The sequence below is a fragment of the Zootermopsis nevadensis genome, unplaced genomic scaffold (genome assembly GCF_977971745.1).
Source record: "Zootermopsis nevadensis isolate Lab colony 2312 unplaced genomic scaffold, Znev_1.0 Znev_ptg000022l, whole genome shotgun sequence".
Taxonomy (NCBI): Eukaryota; Metazoa; Arthropoda; class Insecta; order Blattodea; family Termopsidae; genus Zootermopsis; species Zootermopsis nevadensis.
Genome location: NW_028259154.1, coordinates 21106540 through 21119590, shown reverse-complemented (window position 1 = coordinate 21119590; position 13051 = coordinate 21106540). Strand labels below are relative to the sequence as shown.

General features: G+C 39.0%; 1 protein-coding gene across 3 annotated transcripts in view; it reads left to right on the top strand.

The window, feature by feature from the left end:
• LOC110829534 (protein Fe65 homolog) overlaps positions 1-13051 on the top strand; it is a 106590-nt gene that overhangs the window by 25493 nt on the left and 68046 nt on the right. For 2 of the 3 annotated variants that reach the window (XM_087353994.1, XM_087353990.1), the window contains exon 3: positions 7346-7417. The gene's annotated coding sequence lies outside the window, so the exon portion shown is untranslated. Of the gene's footprint in view, positions 1-447; positions 595-7345; positions 7418-13051 lie in introns of those variants that run through there. The other variant, XM_087353991.1, reaches the window with a different exon arrangement.

Below are 13051 nucleotides of genomic sequence, written 5' to 3'. Positions count from 1 at the left end.
CCTTAATGAAACTGCATTTTAAAATTATGACAGTTGACTGACGTTAAATGCGGCATGAAAAAAGTGTGTAGTCACTTAACCGAAGGTTTCACGTGCAAAAATTAATTACCGGTATAGTTTGATAAAGTCTTTTGTGTTCTTATGAATCTATGGCAGCTTTTCAGCGGTAAAAATCGGAGATGTGAAGTTGTATGAGCTGTTTAGATAATGTGCGCGTTCTACAGGACACAGTGGAAAACGACATCAGTGCTTCGTATTCAGAAATTTGTTGTAAACGTTTGACTTTACTTGGAACAACTGTTTACGTTCTTTGTAATAACGTTTGCGTGTAAGTTATGTTATGAAATGTCAGTGAGGTTTTCGAATGTTAATTTTAAACATAGCTTATTAATAATTATTATTAATATGGTAAATTTGGTGCAGTTTCGAATGTGAGAAGTATTCACTGTGTTTAATCATATTAAGAACTGAAGACTACAAAAGAAAGAAAACATTTCTTTTCGGTAGCCAAAGGTGTTATTCCTGACAAGATAATTATATGCAAGAGGATTTTATTTTCCTACGAAAGTTTCTGTCTCCTTCTGCCTGCATATGGTAAGTTGTGACATCTCCACCAATCAAGTATTCCATTCCGGAGAAAATGGAGCTTTTGATATTCAAATGAGGCGCCACTTACTGGTTCCGTGTCTAAAGGCATAATTCATGGGGTAGAAGGTTGGATAGATGTCGACTTTTTTTAGTACTTGACAAGACCATTACTGAAAATATATTTTGAAAAATATTATTATTAATAACAAAAATAAATATTGTTTCAGAAAGTTGCATCAGATGCCCTAGGCAACTCTTTTACCAGCGCTGTTCCGTTTCTGCTTGTGGATTTATTGTCATCCTGTCTAATTCCATATACATAATAAATTTTAGCTAGAATTATTTACTCACGTAATGTTACATTTTTGTAGCTAAACGTGACTTTATTGAAAAAGAATATTATTATAACCTATAAAGGAATGATTCATGTTAGACTTTGGCGGTGTATAAGCGAAAAAGAGGTGAAAGGATTTAGAATAACCCTGTGAAGCCGAAGTACGTCTAAATAATATCTAAGAATTTAGTCCACACCACAAATAAAACACGACATATCACCATAACAAATATAAGTTGATTGATGCTGTTTAAGGAAGTAATCTTATTTGAGAATCATACAGAATCCACAAATTCAAAATGAGATTACTGGTTGTTAAAGTCGATTATACATGGAGTTACCACTTCGCTTTAACGGGTTAACAGTTATGGGGTACGGACTCGTGAATCAATTATCGCAGAGGCCCTACCTCAGGTGGTCTGTCCTGGTCAGCGCTAAACATAAAAAATGAAAACTTTCTTTTGCGTTAATAGTTACGAAGATGCTAGTGTCGTAACGACGTGACTGGTTGCTGTTCCAGACGCTGAAATAGACGTCTTTCTTACCAAAGGCGGAGGCTTCTATCTCCCTTGACGACTCTTCTAGGACTGTCGAGTAAGCTACACTCAAGTTTTGCAAACCGAACTTATCTCTGTTAGTAACTTCATAATTGATTCGGTCATTGGTACCAACATGGCGGCGCGGCGTTGCAAACTCTACTTAAATCTACTTTTACATTCGATGTTAGTACGTGCTGAATCGGGTGATGGTAGATAACAAGTATAGCAAGACGTTCTGAGTGAAATTTCATGTTACACTCGTACTGACGGTCGACATTTTTAGGTTCTACGTGATAATCTCATGTAGGCCACCGAAAATCCAAAGTATTCCGCCGGTAGTTGGAATTTAAGCACACGAATCGCTGTCTAGCGTAGTTGTCCACTGTGTTACGCCAGAAATTAACCGATTTTGATTAAATTCTGTATGTGGTTTGCACACTGTTACTTGCCAGTTAAATTTTATTTTCGGATTATGTGTCTGCCGAATGAAACTCAAGTAGAACTTTTTTTTTCAAAGAGCGGTTAATCGTACAGCTATTTCGTAAGCAACATTAGATATAGATTTCAAAAAAAAAAATCTACAGAATTTATTTTAAACGTTTTTGGAGGTTATTTAAAGCGTAACTAAATTTCAAGAAATTAGATTTGTCTGTAGACCTATTAATGTAAATTGTAACGTTTGTGGCTTTGCAACGACAATTATTTATTTGATATAAGCGAGTGATTTTTTTAGCAACGCAGATAATTTATTTTTTAAAATATGTGTACTTCAAAGAGGTCACATCTTTTAACTTCTTTGGATTTACTACTTTTGTACTTCCTTCATAACAGATGGAAGCTTTCAAAACAAGTTGCTTTATATGTTTTTTCTCCCGCAAAGTTTTGTGGTTTGATGTGGCCGTATAGTTTCGTACTGTCGTTACTTAGAGCTCGGTAGACATGATGGGAAGTGATCGTGAACGACAAGAAGTACGTTATCTCTACTAGGTTCCCACTTTTAACTCCCACTTCTTGAGATTGCCTGCGAACTTCTGGACCGCAGTGCGTTGCGCCCTAACAGGTTCTGATGATGTGATTTGACAGCAAGGAGCCTGACACTGATTGAGATAAACCCTCCCATCGCCTCTGTTCCACACTTTACTATCACAGTATTTTATCCTAGCAGACCGTAATCTTGCCAGTTACACATTCTGTCTTAACAAGGGTAGTTTGGGGTAGCTCGAAATGAATTGTTTCAGCTTCACATTAAGATGCTGTGCCATTATTTTTAGGCAGGAAATCATGCGGATTTGTTCGAAGCGGAAGCTTTTCAGATTGTGAAGTCAATAAAGTGTTCTTATAAGTAGTGTTTTGATGTGATGTCTGCAGCTTCGTGAGCCAGAATATTTTCTTCCCAAAAGGTGGAACAGTTATTGAAATGACATGGGAAGTTGTGCGGTTTAGTATCTTGTAAAAGCACATCAATGTAATGGCATTTCTAGAAAAGCGACTCTTTTATGTGCCATTTATTTAATGCTGCTATCAGTAGCATGAAACTTTGATGTGGAAGCGATGTTAAAATCCTCTCTTCCCGGGCTCACGTTGTATGCGTTGTTCAACAAACTAGATTCAGCGCTGAGGTTGTTTACCGATGTTGACGTCTGAGTTGAGTATTTAGCCTGGACTTCATCAAATGTGAGCCTTTATATTTTGATAAATTTATGTTCTGAAACTCTGGGGGCAGAACTCGAAGGTTCGATCCACTAATTCCACAACACGCCACCTTCCATGATCCTAAGGATTCTAAGGATTGCCGTTACGGAACCTTAAGGTTCAGAAGTCTGTTCATAAAAGCCACAGTTGGACCCACTCCTGAGCCAGTTAAATCCAATCCTTGGTTTCACAGCATATTTCTGTAACAGGCCTGTTGTACTCCATTGTACCTCAGGGTCTCCCAAGAGTTCTCTTTTCTTGTAAGATTTCCGGTCATCGAGACGGTGTAGATGTTGATAGTGGTCTTCTGGGTTGTGACTCCGTGTAGACTTGTAAGTACATACCAAAGTTTCGGATGAACATACTGCGTCCATCATCAGGGCTGAGATGATGTTGGAGTCAATATGCTGCTCCGAAACGTCCGTATCTACCTACAAGTCCACACCACGTCACAAAGCAGAAGGCAAACATCGAAGATGTATTTACGTATTTCAGAACCAAAATGTATGCATTTCTGATGTGAGTACTACACGCCCCGTCTAGAGGCCCCTAGATCACTAGCAAATACTGTGAACATTCTGTTAGAGGAATCGAAAAGCCATGGTAGCGAAGGCGAGGTGGGAATAGACACGGTGTTACAAGTAGCAATGGTGCTCCCTCGAGGACAGCTGAAGGAGGACAGTAGCTCTCTTCACGTCACCTCCTGGCTGTCTTCCAGCGTTTCCTACTTGACACCAAGTTTTTATTCTTCATTAGCTTTCTTGTTGCCGGGTTTAAAAGCATACCCTCACTGAATGCTAAATTTTTATGCGTTTCCTTTCTGATACGAAAGAGCTTTCGGTGTCGCTGTAGTCCGATGAAGTCAGTGTCAAATGAAATGACGTATTCTGAATCGAAAAAAAAACCTTTTGACTTTACATTTATACACGCGTTTGGCAGCACGGACGTGTAGTCCAACGCATTTGTTTTGTTTATTATTATTATTATTATTATTATGAATTGTTTAATTGGTCCACAAGCAGCCAAAAACTTCAGGCGTGTTGCCGTCATAACTCATAAGTCATTATTATTATTATTATTATTATTATTATTAGTGTTCTGTCTGACGACAGGTCCATATGAACAGGATCCTTCCATCCTTTTCTCGGACGGGGACCTGTTCATATACGTTCTTGGCAGATGATCCAGAAGTGGTTTGCCATTGCCTTCTTCTGTGTGTGAATGGAGTAATTGTTGGGATGCCACGGAGAAACCGGGGAAGCCCCCGGAGGAAATCTCCGTGTTGCCTAGACCACGGCCTTGCCCAACACAAGTTATAAATTCGGGCACCGCCGGGAATCGAACCCGAGACCCCAGGACTACAAGGCCAGCGTTCTAACCGCTAGACCACCGTGGCGGTACATTTCTTGTGTGTGAACCATTAAATAACTCACCATTCAACAAGGAAAAAGTAATGGAAGAAAACACATAAGAATTATAAAGCAGTGTAGAACAAGGGGCAAATCTGCAGAACTTTTTTTAAAAAGAATGTTCGGCTTAATTCTCGGAGACCGTGGTTTTAGCCTACCCGATGGCTAATGTAGGGGGATTGCGGGGAGGGGGGGGGGCCACAGTGCATCACTTCCTCTTCAATTATTTGTGTAATCTAATGGATTGCTTTGGAAACAACAGTGAACGTGGCAGCCTGAGGGCGTTTTATATGCCTAGGTAAAGCGCATTCCATTGCGAAAAGGGCAGACCGAACGATGCTTTAGGTTTTATTGCATGGAAGGGCTCTGCAGTAAAGCTTCTGTTTCTACAGTAAAAGAAATGTTTTAATTTATTTTCTGGCACTAAATTGAGATGTCGGTTTGCTATTCTGCAATCGATTTGTCTGTTTTATTAAAAGAAAAACCTTCAGTACTAATCCCCCTCCCCAGGACTACTGTTTTTGCATAAACTTGGTCTTCGAATTTCTTCGCGTGGTGGACTAAAATATACAGACTATAAATTTACTTATCGTTTTCTGTGCGTCTGAAACTTGGTCTCTCAAATTTTTAATCCACACAGTATTATTATAAAATGACATTGGTTAGTTCTGGATGTAAATTTCGCCGTCGAATGTTCTTGTGTGTCCATTATGCATTCTTTGTATGTATTTCACACAAACGCTGCATAGGAAACGTATCTAAGTCCTGTTGATGACACTGGAAGCTGCAGTCTAGCTGGATTAATATGCTCATTACACATATTGTACCAAGTACACGTCGATTGAAACTGAAAGAAAGTGCAAACTGTCTACACTAAATAGATTAAATTTTACACGAGCATTTAGTTTTTATGACAGTTTTAGAAGCTGTTTAAGGATTACCGTTAACATTACTTAATATTGAACGTTTGTCGTAAAAATCGACTGCAAATGGGTAGGTTACTGACATAGGTGTCTACTTAATAGCTTGATTTTATCACTGCGAGACTTATAATTGTGTTATTGCTATGGGTTTTGGCCTCTAACAGGCCCCTTTGACTGTCCCCCAGCACCATAGGACTTTAACTGTAGCGTATATGAGGTGACCAATACATTTTGGTCGAAGATCGTGAAGTAAAGAGACTTTTAAAGTCATACGTGTAAATTGAATGGTAATATTAAAGTGTACCTTAAATAGGAAGTTTGAATGTGGAATGAATTGGGTTGTTTTTAAGTGTGTCTCATGGAGTGTCTGGGGAAACCGAGGAAAACCACGCAAAACCTTCAGTAAGGATAGCCGAGATTCGAACCTGGCACCACTCCCGAATACAATGTGGAACATGGCCGTTGCACCAGACTGCTTGGCACAATTGTCTTGGCTCACAGAAACTATTTCGTTTCTTGTGCTGTGAGTCTTCTTTTGTGGATCGCCGTTTGTAGTAATGAGAGCAATTCCAGACTGGAGATGCTTGGAACTGGAATGTAGATTTGTGAGTGTAATTCTTGTGTGCTGGGTACAAGGGTTTTGGAATTAAATGGTGATGAGATGAACATGGGATTGTATGCAACCAGTTTGTGCTTCACCGGAGAGATGGATTATTTGAACGGCAACGGAATCTGTCTTCAATTCCCTTGAGGCGAGCTAACAGATGGATGGAAGCAGTTGAAGGAAGAGAAGTGTGTTTCAATATGAGGCCGGATCGTAATCAGTAGCCAGCCTATATAGGAGATTAAGCTTCGTACTTTTTCACTCTGCTTGTCTTCCTCGCCGTCTTCCAAGCTGTTTATTTGTTGTGTTTCGAAAAACAAAAAAACCCGTCTAAAACCATCTATTTAGTTTCGTCACGTCGTCCGTATGTAACACGGTTCTTACACCATGGTCGATTTCGGTCAGACTCGGTAATACAGGATTACTTAAAATTTTGTCGAGCCGTTTTGATTTACGTTTAGTTTGGATCATTTTAAAGACCTGTTTACTTAAACGTAAATATGCCTAAATGAATGCTTACGTGCAGGAGTTTTATTACAGGTTTTCGTATGAATTTACACATGTAAATTGTATTAAACATGATTGAAACTTGCCATATTTTAGTTTAGACCACATCAGTACTGTTTTAGGTATATTCATTTTAATCCATTGAAAGGTTTCGATTGAACCTGATATGTTTTGCGGCTGTTAGATTGCACAAATATAGCCTATTATTGTATCCAATATGTCTTTCCGTTTAAATCCACGTTTATTAATTGTCATAATGTAGAGCTCTAATTAGCACCGTCTGTTTATGTTTCGATCTGTTAATTTGAATTCAATTAAACAAGTCCAATGGCCAGAATATGAGGCCCGTATTGGAGAAAGAGAGAGACCAGAAATTAGTATGAGCATTTAGTTTGGATACGATAAGGAAAGAGTGCACTTGGGAGATAAAGCGTAGATGGAGTGCTGTATTAAAATGGCTTTTAAAAAAATACGATGTGTGAGCGTGGACTGGATAATGTAAGGTCTAATGGCAGACCTTTGTAAGCATTGGTTCCGTGGAATGCAAGACATTTCTTGAGGACGATCAACTTCTCAAGATGGACGCTGGCCAGTTCATTTAATTAATTGGGTAGACATTGGGAATTCAGTTTTCTGTTGGCAGCCCTGTTGTGAACACGACAGTGCTAATGGACAGTGGTCGATGAACGTCCTGCATTTTGTGTCAACAGTGACTTAATGATGATTGTGTTTGTGTGTGTGTTTTACAGGTGCACGGCTCGAGATGAAGAGACATGCAACTGAAGATTGTCACAGTCATGTCCATTTATCGAACTCTTTGAGTAAGTATCGATTTATTTTATGTTGACACTGCATGCAATTACACTCTGTTCTTTGGTTGAAACTGAAGCACTTTTAGAACTATGGAGAAGGTTTGTACGTACACTCACTGTGGTCAGAACACCGATCGGCTTTCGTGGTAGAGTACTTTAAAGTCACCTCAGAATTAATGTTATGATCAACGAGCTTATTTGTGAAATGTTGTACTTTTCAACTTTCTTCTTACTTTGTTTCCTTACTTGACTAATTCTTAAAAAATATTGTTTCATAATAGAAATGTTTAACGCTACTGACAGAAATTTCTGCTATTGTTTTCGACACGTATTCAAATGTACATTGACAGTACCTTTCTTAAGATCCATTTTAATGTTATCATCTTGTCGCTGTCATAGTTTTATAATTGGTCGTCTTCTAAGATGTTTCCACTAAATTATTTGTACGTTTCTTGTCTCTCCGTCTGTCATACATGTCCAGCCTATCGTATTATTTCTGGTTTTACTGCTGTGGGTACCATGTTCAGATTAGCCCTGTGACCATGTATTACGTTTTGGAAAATATTTTCACTTTGTAGTTTATAACTTATTTAACCATGTATGTCCCTGAATCCTTTCACACCTACGTACTTTTAAGCATAAATTGCATTGAATATGTTCAATTTTGGTATGAACTTGACTTTGATTTCCTCTAAGTCACTGTCAGAAAACGTAAGGTCTTAAAAGTTTATCGCGCTGGTTAATGTAATGTGACCTAATTTTTGCATTTCAGGATCGGAATTTTCGATTTGTATTTCTCGTTGCCTGTGTAATACCTTCTATGTTTTAGAAACGAACTTAGTATGTCGTTTCTTTTGTTACAACTATTTCCGTGCTGGTTTTTCTTTTTTGGTTTAAGAAGAATAGGCTATAAAACTGGATGTTTTGAACAAGGTAATGAACTTTTTGGTCCCATAAAAGTTGGGGAATTTTTTGATTAGCTGAGCTACTGTTAGCTTCTCAAAGAGGACGTTAAGGGATATAAGAACACGAACTTCCTGGACATTCCACATAGTCGGCAACTTCATTGAAGAGCACTGCCATCTCTTGGGTATAACTGTAGTCGTTCACTGGAAGTAGTATTTCAATCAATACACAAATACATAACCCAAACTATTTTAACACATTGAGCCCCGGATACCTAGTTCATGTAGCACCCAGTCATCAACCAACTCACGGCCGTCACTGAAATCTCATACAGGGGTATAGGAGGACAATTAACTTCGTACTTCCGACACGTATTTAAAGGAAAACGTGTTTTATGAAAACTTCGTTTGTCGTGGTCTTATAGGTTGTGATGCCTTGTGGTCTTGTACGTGGTTGCGTTATTTTTAATTCACAACATTCATTATACATTGATGAAAAGAATATTTAGATGTAAGAGAGAAGAAGAAGCTGGCGACACTGCCGTAGAGAGCTTCAAATTTCTACTCTTCGTCGAATTTTGTTTTGGGGGGATGGTACAGCCTCATGCCACTTCGTCATTCTTAGTTCCAAATATTATTCTCAGCACCCTGCTTTAAAACACCCTCAGTCTGTGCTCTTCCGTTCATGTTAGTAACCGTATATATTTTAGTCTTTGCTTTTTATTTATAGCGAACGGAATGACAGGCTTTTTAAATTGTAGCAAGTATTTCCTCAGTTCATCCTCATCTTAATTTCTTTGTGAATGCAATTTTTAATTGTTACCGCCGTTTTAAGATATTATTTTATATGGATATTTCTGACTCCATGCAGTTCGGTCATCTCACAGTGACTCATGTACTCGGATTTTGGGGGTGGGGGTGGGGGTGGAGGGGAAGACAGAGAAAAGAGACTGCTAATTAGTGTCTGAGGTGTGTCAGGCTTCGCACACCACCTGCCACTTAATTAACCCTGTGAAGTGAGATGAATTTGGGTTGAAAGACGCCGAAAGATGAGAGGAAGCCCGCGGTGCGACGGGGAGACCCCACTTTATAACGTTTTGAGATTTATTCCTAGCCGCAACAGCCAAGTTCCTTGTTGTCTCGTTTATGAAGGCAGAAGGACGTGAGAACCAACCATGAACATCGTTAACTCTGAAGGCAACCGCCCCCGTGATGTGGTCGGTTTTGTCGACTCGGGGTGGAAATAAAAGGCATATTTTGGGGTCGTTACGTGTCAGTCCATTTATCTTAATCGCGGATTCTCTACGCGTTCTTTACATGAAGTTAGAAAGAAACACGCAGGGTCTATCTTCCGTCCTTATGTCGTGTTTATGCATTATTTAGACGAAGTGCATGAAATGAACACATAATGGGGAGATCTGTATGCATGTTTCTTATCCGAAACTATGTGATGATTTCGATTAAATATTTGGATGAAGAGGATTGGCCGCTTTCAGGCGTCTTATGCTTTACTCGAGTGAAAAAGTTCTTCGTTGTGTATTGGGTATAAGGTTAGACCGTGCAGCTAGTCTGGACGATGTCGATGGTAAGAATCCCGACCCAGCCTGGAAAAGAACTCTGGTTGTCCAGCCGATATTCATTCATCCTTAGGGTTTACTAGTCGAGCTGTCGTGGATCATTTGTAGCGTTTTATGAAAGTCAAAATAAAAGAACACTGTGTTATTTCTCGACCACTTTGACTGATTAAGCAACTCGTCATGTCAAATACGACTAAAATTATTATTATTATGGCTGTTGATACAGCACGCTAATAATAAAGAATTGAATTATTTGAGTTACCGCAGTACATAAAGTGATTGGCCACTGTCTAGACGACTGGGGTTCGATTCTTGGCAGAGGCGGTGATTTCCCGCACGTTTAGACGAGGTTTTGGTGCTCATGCAGTCAGTTTGTTACTCAACAGACTTGTATATCTTGGTCTCCTCCGTCCCCCCCGCAGTAAAGCTGTACTCTGTACGCTTTTACGGTCCTGTGTTTTATCTGTAAATTGCCATGTGGCTAGTGCTTCAACACACTAATAACAAAAGACTTAATTGAGTTGAATTGTCATTATTATCGTAATCGAAGTCCTTGTATGAGAGCCGTCATTTGGACGCCGCGTGCAAGATTGTGTCTGAAATGTCGCCTCATCCTTGATGTTCTCAGGTTACGTAAGGTCTTCGAATGCAGGCTTTGTGAAGTCGGACTGTCCGGCGTCAGAACAACTAGGAACGGTTTCCTGGCGTGTATAGTTGTCGACTCCGATGAAGATCAATGTTAATATCTCTTCGTTCTTCGTTCTGTTCTCATACGCGTAAGGCGTACGACTTTCATAGACAACGAGCAAATTAAATCTACCGCAGATGCAGACTTTGTCATTTTAATGTACGCAGGGAATCAGATTCTTCTGATATGTGAGTGAACTATTGAAAGTGGCAACAGTAGTGGTCCAAAGGATACTGAAACACATCTGTCTTTCGATATTAAGTAAATTAAGTGCATTTTGCTTCAAGTGGAATAAAATATCTGGCTTAGAACATGAAGACGGTAAACCACCTTCTTGTAGCATAAAGGCGAGAAATTTCTTCACCAGCTGAGCGACTGGTAGCTGCTGTAGGAATTTGCTGGGGTTATCATGAGGAATAGTGCCTCTGTCTTTAACTGTCGGATCTGACTTCTCCCGTTAAATGCTCTTTCCTTTTTCTTTTAGGCTAATTTAGGGCCAGACTCCTAATCGTCGTAAACGTGTTTGATCTGGTCAGTTGGCAATTTGCTAATAAAGTACTCTCATGATAATATTAAATCATTATTACAAACCTTTATAACCATTCCTCTTTCAGGTCAGTACCAAATGTGTTAAAACAGTCCTAAAGCAACTTGCAATAAAATACACTTTTTTTGTAGCGAAAAAGCCTCTAAAAGTCAATGCCTTTTCTTAACTAAAAGAAATCACCGAACCTTAAAAGAGCAGAGCATTGAACCAAATTATATTTAAAGAAAAGCCTGCTAGTTTACACAGTTGTGAAGATCTGATGTTGTCGAAACAGGATGAATCTAGACGCCTGTTGCAGAGGTAGTTGGACTAGTGACGTAAAGGAAATACCGTACGTGATTACATTTCTCGTAGGTGAATCATTGCCCGGGGTTTTTTGTAAGGCGGAAACTCTATGATTGCCAAACACTGTGCTTTGTAATGTTCCTGAACGCGGATATGAATGTATGGCAAACGTATAGCGTAGCGCCATTGAGTCTACTCATACTGCCGCCGGGGGCAGGCACCGCCTCTCGATTCTGTGTCTGCACGTTCCTCGACCCCGCCTACACCGGCTTGCCGGATCACGCAATTCCGATTGCCGCCACTTGGACGTACAATGACATAAGCCGTGAATACAAGACTGGTATATATACTCGCAGATATTAGGAAGTGAAGATAGGTTGGAGGCCTTTGAAACAAAACATGTTCAGTTCAGAAATTGTGAATTTTCTGTTCGATGCACTGCCGGAATAGATTTTATAGACACGAGAAACACAGGTATAATGTATTTAGTAACATAATTTTTGCAGCCGTTGTATTAATTTCCAATTTTAAAAGAGAGAAGTAAGAGTGACATTTTCGCGAAAGAAAAAGTGTAAATTATGAAATAGGAATCTTCTCACCGGTGAAGACGAGAAATTGATTATCTTACAACAGGTCATTATGCAGGTGGAACAAGGTGCCAGCAAGACAAGACGGCCTAGTCAAGAACATCGATTAAAATTAAAATGTTTGAAGTCTGGTTTTTTTAAATATAATTACGACATACTTATAAGATTCTCTGGTTTTAATGAATGTTGTTGTACCCCTGATGCTGCTCTGAGTTCGTGACGGAACATGTAGGGTATAGGCCTTATAGAATAGCCTTTATTTTAGAGTTAATCGGTTATGTCTGACTTTTTGATTGTTTGTAAAGGTTTTGTTAATTAATCGGTTCGCGATATCACAAAGAACTTTTCATGTCCTCATGAAGTTGAGACGCACACATTAAACGAATGGGGAATGGCTTTACTCGACGTAGGTCTACTCCTGCCAATTGTAGCTTTTTTAAGCTAAAACGGCTCGAAAATAAGATCATTATGAAAACACAAAACTTGCTTTTACTTTCAAATCTAGGTTATTTTTTTATTATCGATTGCTATACTACTTGGAGGCTGATTAAATCAAGGATGAGCCTGTAGCACATATGTAATCAGTTATTACAGAATACTGTAACAGATATTAGATTAATGGGAGCATCAAAATGACTTCATAGATTTATTTTGGTGCATTTGAAGTCGAAATCTCTACATGAAATTCGGTTCCTATCTCCAGGAGCATACTAAACATTGTTTTGAACGTCCATAAAGATAAATAGGCGATGTTTATTGTGTAAATGAAATGTAATCCACTATTTCGCTTTGTAGTTTATTCGTAGGGTTATTGACGTGTGGAACAGAATATGTAGATAGTTACTACTTCGCTGCATAGGGATAACCTCGATATTTGTTTTCCGATGGATTCATTATGTTTGTTTTACACTGTATAGTACGCGGTGTGGTATTTATTCACCTTCAAATGAAAGAGACAGAAAGGAAACACGTAGATTGTACCGTAATTGTAATAGAACAGAAAATAAATTTGCTGCTGTTTTAAAGTTTGGATAAATTGGATCATTTACTAGAA